The 16,429-nt window shown below is 34.5% G+C and overlaps 1 protein-coding gene across 1 annotated transcript in view; it reads left to right on the top strand.

Annotated features, from left to right (window-relative positions):
• LOC150079124 (uncharacterized) overlaps positions 1-16,429 on the top strand; it is a 243,579-nt gene that overhangs the window by 51,715 nt on the left and 175,435 nt on the right. The window lies entirely within an intron of this gene.

Genomic DNA, 16,429 nt, shown 5'->3' with positions numbered 1-16,429 from the left:
CACCTGGCTACGGAGGCGACCAAGGTAGTGCAATATCATGGTAACTCATTGTGAAGGTATTCACAATATGAGATGTATTTAATGATGTCAACTCCTAGTTACTTAGTCAACTCCTAGTTAACTTATATGTCAGTTAACTATTTTGCAACCCGAGGCTTATAACCCTAAAGTGCTTTTTGATCTTTATTACTTGCATACCACTAGGCATTTCTCATATTGTGGAGTTATACTTCATAACTAGGTTGTCGTCATTGCATCACCAAGGTACCTGTACCTGCCCACCTACTGAAGAGGAGCCAACAAGCCCCAGAATGGTGCTGTCTGGGTGGTGGTATCTGCCTAGAATAAATAACAGAGTGTCTTCTCCATTGGTGAAGCGTTAGTGTGATTATTGAATACGGACTAATGGTCAACTGCCACCACCTTTACAATACCACCTATATATATAGGTGTTATTGTAAAGTACATTGGTAGTGTTTGGGTTACAACCACTACCATTGTACTTTACAGTACTTCACAATGGGTTACCATGATATTGGTAATGGGTTACTAATATCATGCAAGAAAAGTGCTAGATAACAAAATAGCTGATGATTTTAGTCATCTGGAATAGGTGGCCTGGTGTTCTCATAGAAAGGAGGGCAGTATTATTGTTGGATTCTTTCAAAGGGCATCTCATTCCCGGGTTAAGGAACAAGATTGTATCCCCGAATTCTGAATATTTTTAAATTATTGACAAAGAAGAAGAAAATATTGAATGAGATAGCTGCTGAGTAAATGTAATTTAATTTGTTTTTTAATAAGAAATACAAAGTTTTCAAACCATGAATGTAAAACTGTTAAACTGGGTTTGAAATATTGCCTGTAGTCTAAATTACCAAATTCCCACCTAGAATGCAAGGAGTCTCTGAACAACATTTTTTATTAATAAATTATTAATTCTATAAAAGGAATGTCTTAAACCACATTTCTTGAAATGTTGTCAATGGTTCAGTAGAGGCATTTTCATAGTTCTAAAATTTACTGAGCACTTATATGCAATAAAGGTATTTTCCAAGTATTTAATTTTTAAGTTACATTTAAGTCTTTGTAATGGAAACAAATTTTTATTTTTCAGTGAAACATGTTTTTCTTAGTCTCATTAACCAAGGTCTTATTTATTGCAATTAAATTAGATAAGCCGGCCTTTGATGATACATTAATTACATAATTATTGGTGTAGTCTACCAAGCAAAGTAAATTTTTGTTTATTTATGACTTCTGTCATTTGAATTAACTCACATCCTAGTTGCTTCCTGGGCTTTCGTCCATATGCAACCAGTTCTCAGCTGTGAGTTGCAAAATTGGCAAACATGTCATAATAATCTTTGTCATTGCAAATCTCTACTAACGAGGATTGAGAGAGGGTGAGCATCCCTTCCCTCCCTCCAGCCTTGCTTGGAGGTCCAAGCACAATGTGAAGGCTGGTGTCTATCTCTCCACAGGAGCAGAGATCTGAAGTCACAAGCCCTAATTGGGACAGTGTCGACCTCAGCATGTCCGGTCAGGATGCAGTAAGCAGCCAAACCAAACTGGAGCCACAGTTGTCGCCAACCCATGGTCTGAACAGAGGGAATAAAGGCATAAAGATGTCAACCCTTCTCAGAATTGGGCCGTTGGTTTTGCCATTTGGCTTCCAATTCATCGCTGATTGTTCTTCGCTTTGATATTAAAGTCACTGCAATGCCTGCCTGCCCAACTGGGCATGACCGGATGCCAGTCAGGGACACCCCTCTTCAGGGCATACCTTAGATAGGCCTTGGCTACGAGCAGATCAGCAAGAAGTTTTCCTGCTAGTAGACATAATGCTTTGGTAGCCACTGTTTCACAAGCTCTTGTTATTCTGAGAGAAGGATCTGACAAATGTGAGTGTTCAACTCAAGCCTAAGCTGCGAGTCAGGATTGGGACAAAGATGTTATTGTAAAGGAGATGGAGCCCCCCCCCCCTTTGATGATACATTAATTACATACTTATTTGTGTAGTATACCAAGCAAAATAAATTTGTTTATTTATGGGATATTATAAATTATTTGATATGATACATAGACAGCCCAGTCAAAATTTTGATACAACCAAGACCTAAAAAACAGTATTTTAAAATCAGCTCAAGATTCTCATAAGAACATTTATTATTAAAAGTAGCATGTAGACATTGGAATGTAATGGAAAGTGACAAGTGACTAATTTTTGAGTTGGCTTAATTGACATTAATTTAGTTTTTTTCTTGACCTGTCATCATTTACTTAATACTGAAAATTCTGACGGAAATTGGATACCGTCCTATAACATAAAGGATAGGGATTTGTCAGCATAACAATTTTTTTTTACTTTAACTTTGTGAAACAAGTTGAACATGCTGCTTAAAAAAAAAAAAGCTTAAAAATTTGGATTAAATTTGGGTAGCTTGGGTGATTCCTCTGTGCACAAAAGATTAATTGCTGTTAATAGCGGCGCCTCCATAGCCAGGTGGGGAGAAGCAGCAGTGCGTAGCACACGCTTCTTGATTAGACCGGGGTTCAAGCCCGTCACCACCAAATATGGAGGATGCGGAAAGGTCAGGGAATGACCACTGCATATTCGCGTAGCAATATGGCCTTAGTTGCTAATGCTCCTAAAAACCAAATAACAAACAAACAACGGCTGTTAATAGCATTAATATTAATCATGCTATTATTCTAGTATTACGCATTACATAATACATTTAGGGCAATAGGTTATATATTTAGGGCCTCAGGTTATATAGAAGTTAACTGAATATATTATGTAATCTTAATTACTTGTAACCATCAGGCATCTCTGATATTGTGAAGTTATACTTTGCAACTGGGTTGTCATCGTTGCAACACCAGATTACCTGCCCACCCACCCACCCACCGATGAGGAGCCAACAAGCTCTGAAGCAGTGCCATCTGGGTGGTGGTATCCGCTGAGAATAAGTAACAGTAGTCCTCCATTGGCGAAGCGCTACTTATTCAAGGTTGAGTATATGATTTAAGTATATGAGGTATACTTAAATTATGCCATTTCTGAACAACCTAGTAGTTGGCTACTTATAGACATGATGCTCTAGTACTAACGTATACTTCTATAATTACACATTATTCAGATAATTGCTGAACAGTTCTAACAACTCCCCCTTATTTCATACAGTTTTAGTGTATGTTGCAGTAAGGATAGGTTAAGTGAATAATATGCCTTTGTGAGATATATGAGTAATGTATGAATAAAATTAATTATTAAGTTACAGTTGTCTGTTATCTTCTGAAAAAGGATTAAACAAAACTCTTTTTTTTGATAAATTGATATTTAAAATCAAATATTTCTCTAAATAGCTGCTTTATCTTCTCATTATGAGTTTTTTTGGCTTCAGAGATGTCTTATTGTAAGGGCTCAAAAAGCAGATGTTGTAGTTGATAGTTAAGAGCAGTGCTTTTTTTTTTGTAAAAAAAAAATAGGTGCCGGTACTCATTCCTTGCTATCAGGAAAAATTGAAAATTAAAATCTATGAAAAGTACTCTAAAAATTTTTTTTTTCTTGATATTGTTACTTTAGTAGTAATGTTTTTGGGATAAGAACAACAAATTTAGTATATTAACACAGTTTATTAAGCATAAATTTATTACTCAAGTATATAAAAAGATAAATACACCATAGATAACTCTTAATAAACTACAAAGTAGTTGTTGTAGGCATCATTTGCTCTTTCTCATATTGTGCTCTGCCTTCACGACGAGTTGCCATGATATTGCACTACTTCGAATAAGTAACTCTTCACTAATAGAGAAGGCTATTGTTACTTATTCTCAGTTGAGTACCACCACCCAGACAGCACTGTTTCACGGCTATTGGCCGATCATCAGTGGGTGGGCAGGTACCCTGGTAATGCAGACATGACGACCCAGTTGTGAAGTTAATCACACAATATGAGAGATGCCAAGAGGTGTAGATGTCAATATTTAAAATAAATAAATGCACAAGGCATAATACTTTAAGAGTTTGGTATCTATATAATATCGGTGTTTAAATACACCATAGATAACTCTTAATAAACTACAAAGTAGTTGTTGTAGGCATCATTTGCTCTTTCTCATATTGTGCTCTGCCTTCACGACGAGTTGCCATGATATTGCACTACTTCGAATAAGTAACTCTTCACTAATAGAGAAGGCTATTGTTACTTATTCTCAGTTGAGTACCACCACCCAGACAGCACTGTTTCACGGCTATTGGCCGATCATCAGTGGGTGGGCAGGTACCCTGGTAATGCAGACATGACGACCCAGTTGTGAAGTTAATCACACAATATGATGGTGTATTTAAACACCGATATTATATAGATCTATGGTGTATTTAAACACCGATATTATATAGATACCAAACTCTTAAAGTATTATGCCTTGTGCATTTATTTATTTTAAATATTGACATCTACACCTCTTGGCATCTCTCATATTGTGTGATTAACTTCACAACTGGGTCGTCATGTCTGCATTACCAGGGTACCTGCCCACCCACTGATGATCGGCCAATAGCCGTGAAACAGTGCTGTCTGGGTGGTGGTACTCAACTGAGAATAAGTAACAATAGCCTTCTCTATTAGTGAAGAGTTACTTATTCGAAGTAGTGCAATATCATGGCAACTCGTCGTGAAGGCAGAGCACAATATGAGAAAGAGCAAATGATGCCTACAACAACTACTTTGTAGTTTATTAAGAGTTATCTATGGTGTATTTAAACACCGATATTATATAGATACCAAACTCTTAAAGTATTATGCCTTGTGCATTTATTTATTTTAAATAAAAAGATAAGTAAAATGTGAGTAAAATAAGTAAATAAATCGGTCAACTACTGAGTGCCGGGCACTCAGAATGAAGGGTCTGTAGTCACGAATGGTCGTTTGTATTGTATCTCAAATAGAGAGCTTTATGGTAACTGAAAAAAATTTCTAGTACCCTGGCTTGGCCTAAAACTGAGGAACAAATGAAAAGTTGTCTATTTGAGTCTTTCCAGTTGTTGTGAATGATAAGGGTGGGAAAAGCGACTCAGACTTCTTCCTGGAGAAGCGATTAAAGTCTTGGGGAGGGGGAATACTGGCAGGTGAGGGCCGTGCAGGACTCCGTGCAGGTGCCTCCCCACCACCGCCTCTTAAACACTGGCTCTCTGAGTACCTCCTTGTCGGGACAACTCCAGCTTTGAAAATTGTTAAAAATACTTCTTGTCGCAACATTTATAAATGACCTTTATAGAATTATTAACTAACTATTTAGCAACCTTTTTGTCACCAAAAGGAGAGTTACTTAGTACAAAGAAGCGCGCTATCAAAGTGCAATAAAAAATTTGTTTTTTAATTTTAACACAAAAAGTAAATGATAGATTTCAATCGGAATAGTTTTCCCTCTATAAGCATTGAATAATGCATAGCTAATGTGATTTTTAAATTTTTAGCTCCATTAGCAATGGAAATAGAGGGGGGACACAAAAATTACTCACATTTTTCTGTCTGGTGCTGCCATTTTTAATTAAAAAAATATTTTAAGAGTATATTTTAAACCTACTCACTGAACTCTTTCCAATGGTGCATAATAAGCTATAGGTTGTCAAAAACATTTTTGCACCCCCCACATTTACCCCCATTTCTCAAACAAATTTTTGTCAACAACGATCAATATGGTGTTACGTTGTCTCACATCATGTACAAACACATGCAAAATTTCAAGTCAATAGGTTGAGTGGTTCCAGCGATACAATGCTGTGACAGACGGACAACCGAGTGACATTATAAGGATCCATCATTAGACTATGGACCCTAAAAATAATAAGTAAAAATAATTTCATAATAAAGTTTCTGTAGAATATTCCAAATTTTTATTCAGTTCTCATCCGACACCCTGTGCTCGACTTCTTTTCTTCCTCTTTGTGTGTTGGTTGCTGAATGACGTTTCCGAAGCAGTCACAAATCGACATATTTTGTTGGATCAGCGGTGGGCCTTCAATTTTAAGAAACAGTAGTGAAGAAACTGATTTTGTCATCAACGAAGTTCTGGTTGGGCTGGCAGTCAGATTCATTTGTGAAAATCCTTGTTCACATTCACTCGATGAAATTGGTATCGTACTCAGAGCGTCCATCAAATGCTTCAATTCTTCCGAAACCATCTTTTCAATTAGGTATTCATGAAATCCACAGATTGTATCTCTTTCATTTATAAAAAGAGCCCATTTATAAATTTCGGAGTGCACTGCTTCCAAATGTCACATGTCACAAAAGATGCCGGTACGCTGTACCGTTGCATACCATCCCAAAAAAAAGCACTGGTTAAGAGGACTAGCAAAGGGTGAGTGTTTTGAGTGAATATTCGTTTAACTTTAATTTTTTCAGAGATCATAATAGGTAATTGTTCATAAAAAAAATCTTGACTCCTTGGTTATCACTCCTGAATTAAATTGTTCTCATCTGAATGGTCGAGTGTCATTCAGCCAGAAATCAGGTTTCAGTGAAATAGGTTATATACAAAGAGCTAACATTGTAGATATTAGGTTCAAATTAAAAGAATTTTTTATTCCTAAAAAGGAAGCAGTCCTCTTGTTTTTTTTTTTTTTTTTTTTTTACGTGATCAGCTTACACTTCAATTGCTAGTTCAAGAATTCCATGCAGTAGACGAGATAGAACAAATAGAAACGATAGAGCACTTGTATTTAACTCTTAAGTTTGCACATAATGTATTGTTAATTTTTTTGAATACTTAACTTAAAATTATTTGTTATCATCATTTGTATTATTAAGTGAAAAATAAATATAAATATTGTAACTTGCTTTTGTTTTCTTTTTAAACATGTATGTCATCTATTAATAACATCTCATCTACAGTGCAAATTTCCACATGTGAGTGGATGGGATTATAAATATTATGCTGAAACATTTTGTTGGATGGAAGTCCATGCTCAAAGCTGTGTTACCCCATAATGTAGTATGCACCTGAGACAATTGAATGAAAGCAGCTTTGTTCTATCTTGTCTACTGCAAAAAATGCTTGTCAGACTTTTCTTTTGTACTTTTTTAGTGTATTTCAGTGTTTTGTTTATCATCTATGAAGAAGATCTCCATTTTGCATTGTATGGGTTGTTTTTTTCATTAATTCAATTAATTCTTTGTGCATTACAGTGTCAATTTGTATTATAATATGCCTAGATAAAGTTATTTTGGACTACCTCGTTAGAAGTATCTATGTGCACTAAATAGCCCTTGTCAAAGGTTTTATTTACTTGAGTCTTATTATGAGGATGCAGTTACCAACTGTTATTTTCAGTTTATTGTGGAAGTTTTAATATTATCTCCAAAAGTCTTTGCATCAAAGGTTTTATTACATGAGTCTTATTGTGAGTATGCAGTTATCAATTGTATTTTCAGTTTGTTGTGATAGTTTTAAAATTATTCCCAAAAGTCTTTGTTAAAGTTGTTTATCTTACATGTTCTGAATTTTGTTTTTGATCTGGGAAAAAAAAAAAAAAATATATATATATAGCTGTTTTAATTAAAAGGCACTGGAATCTGACCTATTTACTTTTAGGTTTTGATGCACACACAAATGCATTGTGTGTGGGCATGCATGCGTGTGATTATTCATAGAGTTGATTTTTTTTTTTTTTTTTTTTCTAATCCAAAATTTCACTTTGAACAAACAATCATTTTAATATTTGTTTGGTTTCTTATATACAATAGCAATTATTATAAAGAAATTATTGATGAATGAGTTTTCTGTATTTATATTTTTATAGGACCAAATTAATAAGGATTTTAATTATTTATTTATTATTATTTTTTAAAGACAGTAATTCTGCTAATCCAGATTAATTGGGAGAGGGTATCCGGATTAAGCAATAATCCAGATTAGCGAAGCAAAAGATAGTCCTAAAAGACAAAAAATTAGGACTCAAATAAATGGAAAATTTAATGTATAGATAGTGCTGATTAAAATAAATAAAAAAAATCACTGTAGAGCCTTTATTTAACAAACTATAAAAAGACAATATATTTATCCATCAATAGAAGACTCAGAAGTTGTACTTGTTTTTGAATGTAATAATGCAGGTTTGAAGAAATAGTCAAGTTTTGTCTGAACAGACCTCCGTTGCCTGTTCTTTAATTAGGATCTCCTTCACAATTCTTAGGTGTTCGTAATACCTCTGCAATTTTTGATTGAAGAGTCCACATAATTGATTACTGCATCAGTACCATCTCTTGCGGAGCGAAGTTTCTTCTTAATTGTAAATTCTTGCAGTTCATCTAGTTCATTATCTGATTCTTCTTCCATAGCAGAATCCTTAATAACATCTGCAACAATTACTTCCTCTGTCAGAAGCTGAAATCTAGGATCTCCTCCTTCCAATTCAAGCCAATCTTGGATATTTTCTTGCATTATTTCAATCTCTCCAGCTGTGCTCAACACAGTTCGAAAGTTCTCTGGCTCTAATACTTTAAAGTCAATATCACCATCTGTATTTTGCAAGATTTTTTTCCAGCCATTCACTAAAGTTACCCTTTTTAGTGTCCCTCCATGCATTGGCCCAGTTGAAGATAGCAGACTTGATATTGTATGATTTGATATTTTCCGGCGTTCTTCTTCCTCTTTTGTCATTATCTTCATCTATTCTGTCTTCCAACACTACCATCTCCTCATCAAGGAACATGTGCTTGTAGAGCCTCTTGCAGGCCATAATGATGCCTTGGGCCATGGGCTGTATTAAGGCAGTTGTGTTTGGTGGCAGTCAAGCACTTTATTTTACCAATCTTACTGGACATATTTTCAATATCTGGATGGAAACGAATCCTTTCTTCGGAAACATGTCTACTAACAAAAGAAAGTGTCTCTTGATTCGCGAAAAAGTCGAAATTATTTGTGAGTTAGAACGTGGTGCAAAAAATGTTGGTGTGTAAAATGTTTTCTTTGTCCTTTTCAACAGTATTGACATTGTAGAAGAATAAACATGTTATATATCAGCACTAGAAAAGAACATAACTGAAAAAAAAAATTTAGGAAGTGTGAGGTTACAAATGTCGATGAAGCATTGCTTCAATGGTTCACTATACAAAAAAGTGCTGGATTTTCAATAGACAGTCTGATCTTGAAGGCTCAAGTGGAAAAATTTGCTAAACAGTTTGTACACAACGATTTTGTATGTAACAATGGTTGGCTGGATCAGTTTAAAAACTGACATGACATTGTTTATGGAAAAATTAGTGGAGAATCTCGATCTCAGATCCAATAATGGCAAATGAATGGATTGACCGTGTTTGGGCAGAAATGAGGAAAGATTTCAATGATGAAAACATCTACAATGCCAACGAAACAAGACTTTTTTATAATTTGTCACCTGACAATTCATTTAAATTCAAAGGGGAAAAATGTGTTGGTGTAAAAAAATCAGACTCCTTGACAGTGCTCATACGAGCAAATATGAAAGGAAATGATAAAAAAAAAAAAACTGTTTGTTATCGGAAAATCGTTAAAACCTCTGTGTTTCAAAAAAGTAAGGAAACTTCCTGTGAATTACACTGCGAACAAGAAAGCTTGGATGACTTCAAATATTTTTCGACAATACGTAAATGTTGGGAATAGCTATTCAAACAGAATAAAAATATTTTATTGTTTATAACTGTCTTGCACATCCCCAGATTCAAAAATGTGTCTAACATTAAGCTAGTGTTACTGCCTCCCAATGCAACATCAGTTTTACAACTAATGAACATAGATGTAATCAAGAGTTTGAAAGGTTTTATAAAAGATTTCTAGTTCTACATCTAATCAGTCAAAGAGAACAGAAACTTAATGAGTCTGTATTGATATTGGATGCTGTAAATTTATTGAATGATGTGTGGGGGACAACGTTACTTCGACAACCATATCAAATTTCTTCAAGAAATCGAAATTAAATTCAAATAATTTCAATTGCGGATGAAGATGATGGAAACAAAGAAAACAACTTACTATTATTCTTAGGTTGCTACGTAACAACGTAAGTTTTAATACAGATAACATCAATGAATTTGTACAAGTCGACGACAACTTGTTAACTAGTGGTCTTTCTACAGACTGACATTGTAGATGCAGTGCTCAACAAAGACCATGATTGTGATGATGACAAGTGAAAGTGAACCAAAATCAGTGCCGACAATCTCTCAATCTCAAGGTGCAATGGACACATTAGTCAATTTTTTTGAAGAAACTGAAACAAATAATGAGATTTAACGTGTTGAGTGTCTTAAGGGGAATCTTAAGAAATATCAAAATGAAATCTTTAAAACAAGCATCAATTTTAAGATTCATAAATAAAAGACTAATTGAAATCGTATATTATTAATTAGTATTGCTTTTAATTATGGAAAAATAAATTGTGTTTAATATTAAGTGTATTGTAGTTTATATAAGTATATTAATACAAATAATATGTAGATATATATACTTATATTATTTTTTTTCTCTCTAATATTTCTTTTGTTTTTTGAATGCCTTTTTATCAACTTATTGAGAATTAAAATAAAAATAGGAGGTAGGTCATAGTGAGTAGGTTTAACTGATCACTGATGTAGTGAGTGATTGAAATATTTGTTAAAAATTTATTAAGGAAATATGGAAATAATAGAAATATTAAATGAAATTTACCATTTGTAAGAATTTTATAATAATTAAAATAATTCAACCCATCTGATATAATAATAAATTGCAAACCATCATTACTGAAATATTTAATTTAAAGTAACCAATTAAAACAAAAGAATTTTCATGTTTCTTTAATACAATCTATAATTAGTTATTCTATATTTCTTAATCATAATTCAGTTTTGTCCATCACATACCATCCTTTAACTCAGAGGTTCTCAAGCTTTCTCAGTTCGTGGCACCCTTAGTGTCCCAGTAATTTTTTTACGGCACCCCTGGGCCAAAAGAAATACCTAACATGGTGGTTTTTGACCTTTTAATAATCCAATTCTCTCTGTGTGTATAAATATAATATTAAAAAAAATGTTATATGATAGTTATTATAATAATATAATTATAAACAAAATTACAATTCATAATACAAATTATATATACTTATATTATAATTTTATTCTTTATATAGAGGTTTTACTCTTTATATAATAACATCAATTATAGATCACTACAAGGTTAAAAAGATATGGTACAATGGATACCATACACCTTTTTGTAATGAAATAAATACATAAATTAAAAAAAAAAAATAAGTTTAAGTAACTTGAACCCAAATTACACGCCAACCCTGGAATGTTGTTGTGGCACCCTGGTTGAAAACCACTGTTTTAACTCCTTGTTAGTTATACCAGGATCCCTTACCAAAGGGTCAGGAGTTACACTCCCGGTATATCCTAAGTACCATTATTAGAAGCTATTTTCTATGCTTTTTACTTTCTAACCCACAATTTTTATATCTCAAGATATGTTAGAGTAATTCGAGGCAAATTGAGGTACTATTACTTTACTTATTCTTACCTCCTTTCTCCTTATGTCAGCATAAGCTTTCTTTTGAACATGTATAAATTTAAATAAAAAACACCACAACTCAAGTGTGAAAATTATGGTTGGCACTCATTTTCTGTATTATTTGTTTCAAAGCTAGCTGTTATCTCGCCTGTTTGCTGTTAAATTTAAGTATCGATTGCCTTAATGTTTATTATTTGGACCTAGTTAAACAGGCAGATAACAATCATAAAAAGATAGCCATGCTAAGTATTGATGGGATATATTGAATATTGAATGATGTTAGCCCTCGAAAAATTGCCATCCATTGTATCCAATTATCAATAATTTGCCACGTAATCATTATTTTATCTTATTATATTTTATATTTTTTTATTTTATTGCTAATTATGAGTTTATTTCTATGGTATAATGAAGTAAACCAGCACAGACTATCTTAGTCTTTATAGGTTCTTTTGGCCTAATGGCCAGCCTAGTACTTTTATGCTAAAGTTTTAACAGACTTTGAGGTACCTATTGGCACTAATTACTCTTACCGTAGTAATTAGATTACAGACTGCTGTAATGTTTAATCTGTAATTGATGGCATTAGCCTGATCTTATATATCTTTTACATTTATTTCATAATAGATTAAATACAAATATATGTGTATATATGTATGTATATTTAGGCGAGCCAGCATCTGCCAGCACACCAAATTGCTAGGCAGCACCAGCCTTAATGCCTCCCACCCAAATATAAATTACACAACAACACAAATCCAAAAATTAAATAGGATTGTGCCTAATTCTGTCAATGTGTTTATAACGTTTAATTGATAATTTTTACAATTTTTACAATTGATAATTGATAATTTATAGCATTAATGCCATATACAGTCGGTCCTCGTATAACACGTGTTTACATTACACGAATTCGATCATACACGATTTATAAATAGGGGAACGTTATCTTATATAACACGAACCGAATTTGCTTATGCACGATTCGCCTTTGTGTTTACAAGAAATGGCAGTCGAACGCGGAATCACCCCAACCGAACGCAACACGAAAGGAATGAAGAAGATTCTGAAAATGTATTTATGTGTTTTATATCAGTGAAGGGGAAACACATTTCACCATAATAACGTAAAAACCCACACAATTCCAGCTATCGGTATTATCGCAAATGCAATTAGATGGAGTTTACAACCAGTTTATAACAGATTCCACTAGCAGAAACGAAACTGGAAATTGTTTTTATTGTTTTATGGTAGTAACCCCCAGAAATGTGCTTTAGTAAAATGTGGGGTGTTAATAGTGTATCTCGGCCTTTACGGTGTTGTTTATTCAGTTGCTATACGTACGCAGCTTTGTTTATGCGAGTCTCCTCGTTTTGTAATTGCGCTATACTTAAAAGGTGTGAAAAGGAAGTGTCCTGGTGAAGACACTGCAGATTCAGAAAGAGAAAAAAAAGAAGCAATATCGATAAACAGAGGCGGACTGAGTCAAAAATTCTTACCCGGAAAAATTTATAGTGGCCTCATACTAGCGTTTATGGCCAAAATCACACCGGCCCACCGGGGTTTCCCCGGTAAGGCTTATGGCCAGTCCGCCTCTGTCGATAGAGAAAAAAATATGATTGTGAAACGCTTTGAGCGAAATGAAAGACCATGTGATATTGCACGTGCTACAGACCTAAATGAGGCAACGCCGAGAATTACAAAGAATGCGGAGAAAATAAAAACAACTTTCATAGCGGGAACAACTCAAAGTGTAATTAAAATCCATTAGATTAAGACACAGAATTGGAAGAGATGGAATGGCTGTCATCTGTTTGGATAGAAAATCAAACAAAACACAAGTTTGCTTACGATAGAAGCAAAAGCATTAGCAATATTTTATTACGTAATAGTCGTAATAAAATACGTAAGCATTTTATTACGACTATTTTATTTAATATAATAAATTTTTTACGAATAAAATACGTATTTTATTCGTAAAAAATACTTTTTTAGTATTAAAAAAATACTAAAAATACTTTATTATAATATAATAAATAATAAAAAATATTTTTTATTATTTATTACGTATTTTAATCGTTATAAAATACGTAAGTATTTTATAATGATTAAAATTACCCGATTATTTATTGTGTTTGGTAATGTTTTGGTTCCAAATGTGTGTTCAATCTTGGGTGGTCGGCACCTAACCCCACTTTTCACATAGGGCCTGTTGTTTATATTGCACGAGGGTTCCTAGGAACACAACCATCGTGCTATACGAGGACAGACTGTATCTGCAACTACAGTTCAACTAAAAGTTTATTCCTTATAGCACATAAACATAAAATTAGCAATTAAGTATGTATTTATACATACATACCTCTTATTTTTAATACATTACGTACGTATATATATATATAAAATATTAAGGATAATAGAAAATAATAGAAAAGTAAATCAATGAAATAATAATACTATCAGGGACTTAAGAAAACGCAAAAAAAAAAAAAAATTATTATCGCTTTTTACCGACAATCTAGATGACTTCAACTGGGGCCAACCACCCAGACTGAAAGCAAAAAATTACAAGAGGGTCTCTGTTTCTGTAATGATCAATATATGCTAAGTAATTAAAATCTAAACCAAATATAAACCAGTATAGGCCAAACATAAATCAAATGTAAATAAATTTTAGAATTATTAGAATCAAATGTAAGAAATATAAGTAAAATATAAATGTAAGCATATATTAATTATCGTTGACCCGACAGAGAACGTAATTTAATGATTAAAATAAGATTAAATATATAATACATACTACATATTTACCGTATCTAGGACATAATGTAATAGTCGTCAAAATAATATGTGGTGCCCTCTATGTGATGGATACGGTAAAAAATAAATATAAATAAATAATTAAATTTAAGTTAACACAAACAGAAACATGCAGATAGTAAGAAGGAAAACTAAAGGAGTAGGAATAATAGAACCTGAACTCCACAAAGGCGAAAAATAGTGGTATAGATAAGAAATAGTTTCTCCTATGTCCTCGGATTGCCCTAATAATTTTGGAAAAATAAAAATAAAGAGTGTAGGACAGTTTAAAGACATTACAATATATAAGTTGTGGCTCGGGTATGCCCGGGATCGCAAACTATAGTAGGACCCTGGGCTGAATTTGCATGTTACCTCCACGTGAACTTAAGTAAATTTAAATGAATTTAACTATATGTATACATAGTGTGCATAGTGTTAGGGTCAGGTGCCACCTGTGATTTCTCACATCTGCGCCATATGTACGCTGTGAAGAAATACAGAACTACTGTAAATGTGTTGTCTGTTGTACATGACATATTGCGTTAGGTTCTGTTGGGTGTCCTGGCATTTGGCTGCAGGGCCCCTGGTGGGACCTCACGTTGCCCACACACACACACCCCACTAGGAGGTAGCCAGGCTGCCCTTTATTCTCTGCCAGGGTCGCATGAGCGTCCTGGATGAAGACCAAGTTAAAAAAAAAAAAAAAAAGGAGAGAGAGAGAGAGAGAGAGAAAGAGAACAGAAGGCCTAGGGAACAAGAGGAAGGGGGGGTCTGAATGTGAGGAACAAGCTAAAGTGGACAGATAGAGAAGGCAGTCCACCCGAGTAAGGAGAAATAGGGGATGGATAGAGGGATCAAAAGTCACAGGGGCAGGCGCCGCTGTGCGAGTGCCAAAGGCCAAGCACTCTCTGGGAGTCAGCTTTTCAAGGAGTGTCAACCATGATGATGCCAGCATAGTATTTTAATCTTCAGTCTTACTCTTTTATCAGTTGGGAAAATGCCGTCCGACCCCAGTTTGTGTTTGCACTTGAGGGTCGTTGTTCTGAGCAGCTTCTGATGGTAAAGACAGCTTGTGCGTAACTCGTTAAAGCTTTGTATGTTGTTTAATTCTGAAGCAGGTATGTTTCATGGTTACGAGGGTTCTCCTGGATTTCAGTAAAAAATTTGAGCCTACAATCATCATAAGCAGGGCACTCATACATGAGATGCCCCCATGACTCCTCTTCGCCACAGTGGCAGAATGGATTGCTTTCAATTCCCATTGCTGTCAATTTCTGCTGAAAGGGCCCATGTCCTGTGATCAGGAATGTAACTTGCAGACCAGGTGAAAACCAGGAAGGAGACTTTGGGAAAGTCATGTCAATGGATGGGAGGAATCTTCTGGTAATTTCTCCTTTGGGCGTGGTTTCCCACGAATGCTGCCAAAGTCCTTGAAGGTGTTTAAAGATACGTTTTCTTTCTTGTTTCTGGTCATTGGTAAGCTGCAGTTGAAGATTTAACAACTGTGTCAGAATTCCCTTCTTTAATCGATGGTAAAGTCCCCTTTTAATCACCTCAAGATACAGTGGCAAGCATCCAGTAATAACCTGTAGGGCAGGGATGCTGACAGTTCGACATGCCCTGCAGATAGACAACAGCATGAATCTTTGTATCGAGTCAAGTTTACGCTTGTTCTTTTCCAGGATGGCCTTTGTACACCAAACTGAGGCTCCATAACACACAATTGGGAGAAATGCCGCTTTATAGATGAGAGACAAAGCTTTATGCTTCAAACCCCAGTCCGCTCTGCTGACTCATCTTATCATGGCCGTATACTTCCGGATTTTTGTGGATAAGTACTTCAGATGAGAGTGAAAGGTATGACCGGTGTCAATGTAGATTCCCAGGTATTTGACCTCTGTGTAGAGACGTATAGGGATATTATTTAACTTCATTGTTGGAGGTCTGCATATTTGTAGCTTTCCCGTGAGGAGAATCGATTTTGTTTTCTCACCAGAAATTGAGAGGTTGTGGAGTGCTATCCCAGTTTTGGAGCTTTTCCAGAGCTGTATTTGCTTTTGCTTCCAGTGCCGCTCTTGTGTCACCT

Source organism: Mastigoproctus giganteus, chromosome 10 (genome assembly GCF_048544385.1).
Source record: "Mastigoproctus giganteus isolate SK-2022 chromosome 10, ASM4854438v1, whole genome shotgun sequence".
NCBI classification, from domain to species: domain Eukaryota; kingdom Metazoa; phylum Arthropoda; class Arachnida; order Uropygi; family Thelyphonidae; genus Mastigoproctus; species Mastigoproctus giganteus.
This window is presented reverse-complemented; position numbering and strand designations above follow the sequence as displayed.